The following is an 8,866-nucleotide window of genomic DNA, read 5'->3' on the forward strand; positions in this document are numbered from 1 at the left end:
AGAGAGAGAGGGGGGGGGAGAGGGAGAGAGACAGACAGACAGATATACAGAGAGAAAGAGATAGAGTATGTGTGTACATGTGTGTGTGCGTGTGTGTGTGTGTGAGAGAGAGAGGGAGAGAGAGAGGGGGAGAGAGTGAGAGAGGTTCGTGTGGAGGGGGAATGGGTAAATAAAACATGAAATAAATTTTTCAACAAACATGCACTCTTATTATAAAGTTGTGTGTCTTTTACACGTATACAGTATACATGCATATGAAGAACTCAAGTTCAAACTTGTTATGTTGAAGATTCGACCCAGGATCGGGTGCACTCACAGGCCAGAATAAGTTCACAGGGGTGACTGAGCACCCGAAAGATTCTAAATAGTGTTGTGTGAACGAGGGGAGAACCAGATTCTATGTGTACTGTAGTGTTACTTTATTTTCACTTTTTCCGTCCTCTTAATTAATACTCTTATAAATACCATGAGGGTCGAGGGGAAAATGCAATTTTCGGACGTGGGCCAGGTGTGTTGCTGTTTGGGTCCTTATGTTGTTCCTTTGGAGGGACTCTTTAACGCGTTGATCCATCTCTTTCTTGGCCTTCCTTCTGCTTTGAGACCATCCAATAGCGTTTTTAGGCTTTTTAGAGGCTGGCTGTTGTGACCACATTCTCATTACATGTCCAAACCACCTTATTTATTGTCTCTCATTTCATGCTCATTCGACGCCTGCTTGATGTTTGGCTTTGTCTGTCTCTTCTTGTAATTGTCTGTCTCTTCTTGTAATGTTTAATGTTTTCCTAAGACATTTAATTTCGCATGCAGTTTTTCTATTTTGCTGCGCCTTGTTGAGAGTCCAGGTTTGACACTGGTAGCAGAGAGTTGTGGTGTACATGTGATCATGTGGGTGGTCGGCAGGTGCTTTGGTATGGTTTGCTGCTTTTTTATCAAGCATCTATCGTCATTACCACTACCCCCCCCCCCTTTTCTTCCTTGTTTCCGTTTTCTTTTCTTTATATTATGTTACTCTCCAGTAGCACCTTTAATCTTCGGCACACGTATGATGTCCTCTTGTTTGTGTTGCAAGTGCCATAAAACTGACAAAGACTGAAAATTATAAACCAGGATCTTCCACTTCGTAGTCCAACATGGTATGAACTGAACCAAAGGAGAACTGCAATCTTGTTCTTGTTTTTGTTCTTGTTTCAGGAAGCAACATCCCTGCACTCCGGACATGTCCATTGATGCTCCGTTGCTCTCTCCAAAATGTTGCGAGGGTCCCTCTACTGATCGTGCCAGTGCACATCTGATTGAACGTTCTTCTGTTCTTTCCTGCAAGGATGCCAGATTTTCCGCTTCCTTTTTTTATTCCCAAAAGCATCATCCTCTCCACGGCAGTACTGGCCTCTGCCTCCCTATCTTCCTCCTCAATCAGTTGGCGAGAAAGACATTTCAGGATCTCGACCCTATCTGGTTGAACCGTATTGTCAACTAAGGTGGCCTCACCTGCCAATCTGTCGGCTTTTTCATTTCCCCTAACACCTGCATGGCCAGGGCAGAAAATCCATGTGAGCGATCGAAAATAATATTTGCCTCCAAACGCAGACACGCTGTTCGCTCGGCCATCAGAACTTTCAAACTGCAATCCCAACCAGTTAATAAAATAAGCATGTTTGAACATGTGTATACCAAAATCTGTGGTATTGCGTTTAAATGCTTTGCTGCTGCCCTAAGAAGATTCGAGTTTAATTCCTGTTTGGGGAGAATCTCCATCGAGTATTCGATCTCTCTGGTGGGACATAAAATCACTCTGAGGCCGGGTTAACTCTGACAGGCAAGGTCAACTCTGACAGGCAAGGTCAACTCTGACAGGCAAGGTCAACTCTGACAGGCAAGGTCGACGTGCGCCTCTCAGATGAGCTCAATTGTGTCGAGGGGGGTGTAAAAACATCAACAACAAAACCAAAAAAAAGCCCCACATGTTGATTGTGAGAATTTATTACATCCATTATACACCATGAGCACTTCAATATTCTGCTTTGGTTTTTAACTTCTTATTATAACTAGCCTGTTGTCACCAGTGTTGTTTTGGACAGCTTGCGGACAATACCCACCTGTCTCGTCCATGTTGAAAAAAGAATGAGTGAATTTAAGTTAAGGGGGGGGGGCTACATCTGAAAGCTATCTCGCTTATTAGTTGAACGAATTTTACCAAATTTCACACATTTTACAAGACTAATAAGGAGTCTTAAAATCCACAATCAAATCTGAGAAAAAAGTTTCGTTTCCGTGGATACGGCGGCCATATTGGATTTTGTTGATACATGTATGTCTTACGTAATGAATACCGCACTTGCTGATCATGGAAATTTGGGGGGGGGGGGGGGGTTTGCACGCGTGTTCACAAACATTAGATCTAAAAATTTGTCTGTTGTTATTTTCCTAAATTGGATGAACAATGGTGGAGTTATTTTTAAAAAGTACAAAGAAAAGTCGCGTTTTGAGAAATTTTGAGAAAATAAAATATTGACTTTATGAGGAGATGGTGGTGACAAACATGCCCGGTACGTACCTGCTAACACACTCCAACTGAGGCTGAAACAATTGAGTCGCAATCGCAAAAGTAATACGATTTGTTGTGTCTCTGAAATCCCTGAACAAGGCGTTTCAAATTTTAGCGACTAAAAAATGAAAGAAAAAATCCTCTTACTCATACTAAATTAAATCATTTTAATTTCATTCTAGGGGCCCTGAGTTTCGTTGCGTCAGCAGTGGATAACCGTAACTGACGGGATGGAACAGACAGTGTTAAAAGCCCAGACAGATAATAATATGGCGCATTGTTGTTAAGGCATAACAGAGAAACGAGAAACTTCATGTTGGGTTCTCTTTTTTTTCGAATTGAAAGCCAGTGTAGAGCTTTTAACATTTCCGATGCAAGATCTTTCTCCTTTTACTTCAATACTAGCCTTGGGCTGTTGTTTTGGACTACTTGCAATTCCCTTTTTCTCTCATAATAACATGAGATGTCAGACAGAACAGAATTGCAAGAGTAAAGTTTGACAAGACAAAAGAGACTGGTGTCTCAAAATCACCTATTAAAAGGAGAACAAAGATTAGGAGGGTGATGGTAAACATGAGTCAAAGGCATCCAATAGTGATAGAGGGAAAACGGTTTGGGTGATTTTGGGGGGGGTTTTCGACTTGAACGGAAGATGTTTATTTACCTAAATATTCCCAGTAGACACTGAATAACCATGCAGTGCACGATGACATGCCAAGTATCTCGATTGGAGGCAAAGTGCTGAAGAGGGAACCCACACTGAAGTACTTCGGCATCACGTTTGATCGCACTCTCTCTGGCAAAGATCACATCACGAGAACTATCTCCAGGGCGAGAAAAGGCCTAACAGCCCTTAAGATGATGGCCAGAGCTAAGATGAGCCAGAAATTCCTTATCTTCTACCAGACACTGGTACTCTCTGACGTAGAGTACGGGCTCGGACTCTTGACCCAATCAATATTCAGAATTCTAACTGCAACGACTCGAGGTGTTACAAAATGAAGGGATGAGGGCAATCCTGAGGTGCACACGAGACACTTCAGCTGAAGCAATGAGATACTTCCTAGACTTCCCTTGTGCAGACGAGAGGCACAAACTGGCTCAAGTCCAAGCCTTTCTGCGAGTCAACGCAGACGAGACGAACCCTCTGCATGCAGGCCTACATAAGAAAGTGGGACGGTAGATTACATCAAGGCTAAAGAGGGGCACAGAATGGATGACTCAAGCCACGAACACCATCAACGAGTGCTGCCATATACAAGACATCAGGAGAGACAGGGATTGGGTCGTGGTCGAAGATGCGCTCGGGGAGTACACAACAGTGAAGGCAACATTGGGTAGAGAATGTCGCAACTGGCCACTTGGAGCTACAAACGCTGAAATTGAAACCCTGATAGAAAAGTATAGTGAACATGGATATGCTGTGGTCTTCACGGATGGATCATCAACAGAGGAGTCAAATCGGGCTGGGCCTTCAGTGTCAGAGTTGATGGGGTAGTAGTGAAAGAGCAAAGTGGAGCAACTGCACTGACAACACCAAGTATGTGTATGGAGATAAAAGCCATAAGTGAAGCTCTACACTAGGTCAAAAACACAAGCCATCAGCGAGCAGTAACCATTACTGACTCTATGAGCACACTACTGAAGGTACAGAAAGGGATGCTGTATGCGGACAGGAAGGTTACGATCAGGGAGAGCAGCCTGGAAAGAGTGGCGTGGATCTTCTGCCCGGGCCAAGTAGTGGGCTGACTTAGGCCAGCAGTCCCATTACCCACTGCAAATTTTAGTAGGAAGGAACCACTTTGCATGTAAGTACCTTACACCATATCATTGGAAAATAGAAACGGACACAAGGTCCACAAGCATATTCAGGCCCTCATTTGCATAAATTAAAAATGGCCGCCACTGAAATATAATGAAAATGATAACTGGATATAACTTTTGACAGACAAATGGTAGAACATTAATTTTGGTGTTGTTTCATATAAATATATGGCTGGCAAACTCAATGACACCGTCAAAGTTATAATAAAAGGTCAAATTCACTCTTAACCTGCATAAATGAAAAATGGCCGCCACTGAAGTATAATGCAAATACGAACCGAATGTATAACTTTTGACAGAAGAATGATAGAAATATAAATGTGTTGTTTCATAGTAAGTTCTGCTTGACAAACTCAACGACACCCAAAGAATTATCATAAAAGGTCAAATTGATTCTTAATTTGCATACATTAAAAATGGACGCCTTGAAAAATTAAAAAAATTACGCACAACCATAATTTTGGGAAGATGCTAGGATTACACATGTGGTTTTGTTTTTGTAATTTAAAATCCCTTTAACAGGCCAGGTTCACCCATATTTTGCCTATTCTTTCAATAACCAATGCGTTATGTTCCCTGATATGTACACATTATTTTCATTGATTGAAACAAGCTCCCCTGCATGCACAGAGAGTACTGCATTTCACACCAGCTTTGCAACATTTGCATGGAGGCTTGCACACTTTCTTGCACTCACATGTCACAAGGCAAGTGTTGTCCATCGAGGTAACCACTTGTCATTTGTCATGACCCATTCCCATTCATATATGTGGCCAGCCTGATATGCTGAGTGTAATGTGAGTTGTAGCAATGCATCTTTTGTAGGTGGCAAGTTCTCAAAATGCCTGCCTATGTAGTAAAACAATTCCATGCGTGCTGCATTGACTGATGTGATGTCCAAGGACCTGTCGTAAAGGCGAACGATGAATGCCTCTACTTAGGACATGACATCATCATCGATTCTACTTGGGAATGTTGACAGGCGCCGAAGTGCTGCAGTGAGCTCTGGGAATTCCTGCCAAACAGCCCATTCTGTTCTCTTGCCTTTTCCTTGAATGCTGAGGTGGTGTCACAGCCGGTCAGAGAATGAAATGCTAGAAGAGCTCGAGACTTGGATGGTCCCAACTACATAGCAATCTGGTGAACTGGGATATGTCTGTATGATTTGCCGGATCCAAAGGCTATCCAGAGCTCATCAAGGTGGAGATCTTGGAAACAGGACACAGCTATTATCACTACATCATTGTCGCTAGCACGAATGGTGATGTGTTTAAATCCTTCATGTGTCGCATCTGCAACATGGAAAAAATCCTTGAATCAGCTTCCTCGTGAATACAAGGTGCTAAAGCGCGAGTACTTGAGCGAACAGGTCAAGTGAGAACATTCTCTCCAAAGGTTGTAACAACTTGCTTGCCCTCTGTGTACATCTCTTGCATTTTCTCTGCTAACAGAGAAAACAGTTCTGTTTTGTTCTCATCGACCCTTTAGCCATGACATCACAATATGGAAGAAACACCTGGTCTGCATAATCCTGAAATGTTGATGCTGTACCAGGTCTCAGTGATTGCACGATGAAGGCTCCATCTAGAATAACAACATCAGAATTGGGGGAAGTATCAGAAGTAGAATCTCAATATCACCTTCGAGGCACTTGACAATTTCAGATTTTGTTCCTTTGTGCATCTGACCCTGGGAATTGAGAGATGGTGGTTATGTAATGTTCTCATGTGCAAACATTTCTTCACCAATGTCCCTTCCTGAGTGCCCGGAGAGCATCATTTAAATAAACTAGGTTCGTTCTTCCTTCATGGAAGCAAGGTCGGATTTTTCTTTACGTTGTTGAGCTTTTACACCGAAAAGAGGCAATCTATTCAGGTGAAAGATGGAGGTCCATGGGGATGTGCTGGATGAAACCCTTTCTGAAGAGAATGTATCAAACTTGTCTTTTCCAATTTTTTGTGACGTTTCTCACAGAGCTCATAACATCACCTGTCATGATTCTGGACCTGTCAAGAGAAATCAATTGCCCAGATACTTCAAGGAAAGGACTTCCCACATCAGAGAATGCACTCCATTTACATCTTCTCTGAAAATCTCTCGACATTTAGAATACTGTTCATGGTGCTTCCTGTGACTGTTTTGAGCTGTGTTTTCGAATTCCTCAATGATGCGAGTAAGTTCTGGTCCAGTAATCATAAATCTTTCAAGGGCTACAGGATCACCAGTCAGTCCAATTATTCCTCCATCACCCTTCAGAGAATCGATGAGCTGCTCATGAATTTGGTCCAAGGCAATGCTAGAAAATGCACGACTTGTCTTCTGTCCAACGAATTTTCCCTTCATGAACTCTTTATAAACTCTTGGATGTATTTCTCGAAGGCCACACATATCTCGTAGATGAATGGGTAGATTACGGACATAGTGTATGTGATCAAGAGCAAACACCCATGGCATGAGATGTTCTAAAGTCACTAAGTACAGATCAAACGATGCAGTCCGAATCTACTGCACAAACTGCAGAACCATCAGCTGCAGCTCAAGGGTCTGGTGCAAGTACAAAAATTGCGGTTCTCGGTCTCGCTGATACCTAATCCAAGCATCCCGTTCCAATGGCTCATCTTCAATAGTTGTTGTCAGATATTCACGATGGGCTTGTCTCAGTAAACTATACAAAGCAAGAGCTGTGACTTGGTGCATGTAGCGAGTGCGGGTCAGATGTGTCACCAACATCATAGAATCAGCAACTCCACTTGAAGCCACACCACTGACTGACAGACGTGATGTCCATCCACTCCCTTCCAGCCACTCCCCTAGGCCCTTCAAACAGCATTTTCCCCGTGTGCAGCGCCCCAAGCATCACCACAAACTTGTCCTCTCCCAAGACATCTGAAAATTTCCACGGAATCTTCTTTGCCAATGTAAAGAGTGGCTGATCAGCAACCATGACCGGGGTCTGTCCTGAATTCAGTTGCTTTGTAATAGCAGCAACAATGTTCATCCCATGGAATACCATCATTGGACTCTGAGCTGATTCCCTAAAAAGGGGAAGCACCATCAATGGGGTGACTGGTGAAAGCGGAGGTCCAAGCTTGTCAATTTGAAATATGCAAAATATATACTTCATAATCACATCATGTGACTAACATATTGAATAAATAAAAAAACCGGACCTTCTACATCCAAAATTTTTATTTCAATGGTTAAGGCATCTACAAAAACACATATTTTGACACCATTTTCATGAAAATCGAAGATGTGTATGATAATTTAGAGTTATTTTCATTTTGCTTGATTTTTCAATGGCGTCCATTTTTAATTTATGCAAATTAGAGTGAAATTATGCGGATAGAGCTTGTGTCCGTTTATCAAAGTTCTTAGTTTTGTTCAAGGTACGTGTGTGCCAAGTGGCATGCTCCTACTAAAATTTGCAGTGGGGGGTTGAGTTAGGGAGCCCACTAAAGAGGGGTAACGGGCAACGAGAGAGCAGACAAACTGGCTGGAGAAGCAAAAGTGGGAGGGAATTTGACACTGGACCCACCAACCGTCCTAACCGCTGTATCGGAAAATTTGAGGATGAAGGGCGGATAGCGGTTCCCACACTCTAGGTAGATTGAAATTTGAAGAAGGGAATCCAAAGAGGAGAGGGGAAGCACAGCCATCTGTGCGGACCAGTCCAACGGATCTCCAACCAGATTATGACGGAGACTATAAGCAGACAGACTCGGGGAAGGATCCTGAAGAGGCGGGGGGGGGGGGGGGAGCAGAGATGGATATGTTCCGCCTGCAGTGACCCCAACACAGTGAACAAGTAAGACAAGTAAGACCCAGAGGGATAATCAATACTGCATGTAAATTAGATGACACGGTTTCCTTCACGTCTGATGTCCCCTCAGACAACTAACAAAGCTTTTAGGAGGGAATAATATGCAAACTCATCACAAATGGTCGCACAAGCTGTCACCGGTACATAGCGTATGTGTGCTGCCCTCTGTGACCTTATCTTAATGATGGGTCTTAAGTAATAAAGGGTATTCTGGCAATGCCAAGTACACAAAATTCTAATTAAAGTTAAAGCGTTTCATGGACTCTCGCCCACTATAATTGTAGGGTGGTCCCAAAAAAAATTAAACATTTTAAAACTTTTTTTCTAAATGTCTCGCGCAAAACCTGTTGGGGTAGAACATCATAATGTGGAACATATGTAATTCATTAAAAAAGGAATGTGTTTGACACAAAATCCATATAATATATTATAGTCTTAGGAAAAATTGTATTTTCCAAAAAGGAAATTAATTAAATGGATAGAAAAGACACGCCTAAGAGCAAAATGCACCTGTTTTTAAAGTAAATTTTGTAAGAAAAGCCTTAGACAATTGATTTGTATTTTATTCTTCCATTTCTTGTTAATAAGTATAATACTAACATTTTCCACCTCTGTGACAGTTGAATATTATTTTATTTCTCTTTCCGAGTTGAAGAACTAGCTTCTTAATCTGG

General features: G+C 42.3%; 1 long non-coding RNA gene across 1 annotated transcript; it reads left to right on the top strand.

The window, feature by feature from the left end:
• Positions 1 to 1,462: 1,462 nt before the first annotated feature.
• On the top strand, positions 1,463 to 1,945 carry LOC118477333. Its single transcript, XR_004858297.1, has 2 exons — positions 1,463 to 1,821; positions 1,879 to 1,945. It is a non-coding gene; the product is annotated as an uncharacterized LOC118477333 (long non-coding RNA).
• The last annotated feature ends 6,921 nt before the right edge of the window (positions 1,946 to 8,866 follow it).

Source organism: Aplysia californica, unplaced genomic scaffold (genome assembly GCF_000002075.1).
Source record: "Aplysia californica isolate F4 #8 unplaced genomic scaffold, AplCal3.0 scaffold00066, whole genome shotgun sequence".
Classification (NCBI taxonomy): domain Eukaryota; kingdom Metazoa; phylum Mollusca; class Gastropoda; order Aplysiida; family Aplysiidae; genus Aplysia; species Aplysia californica.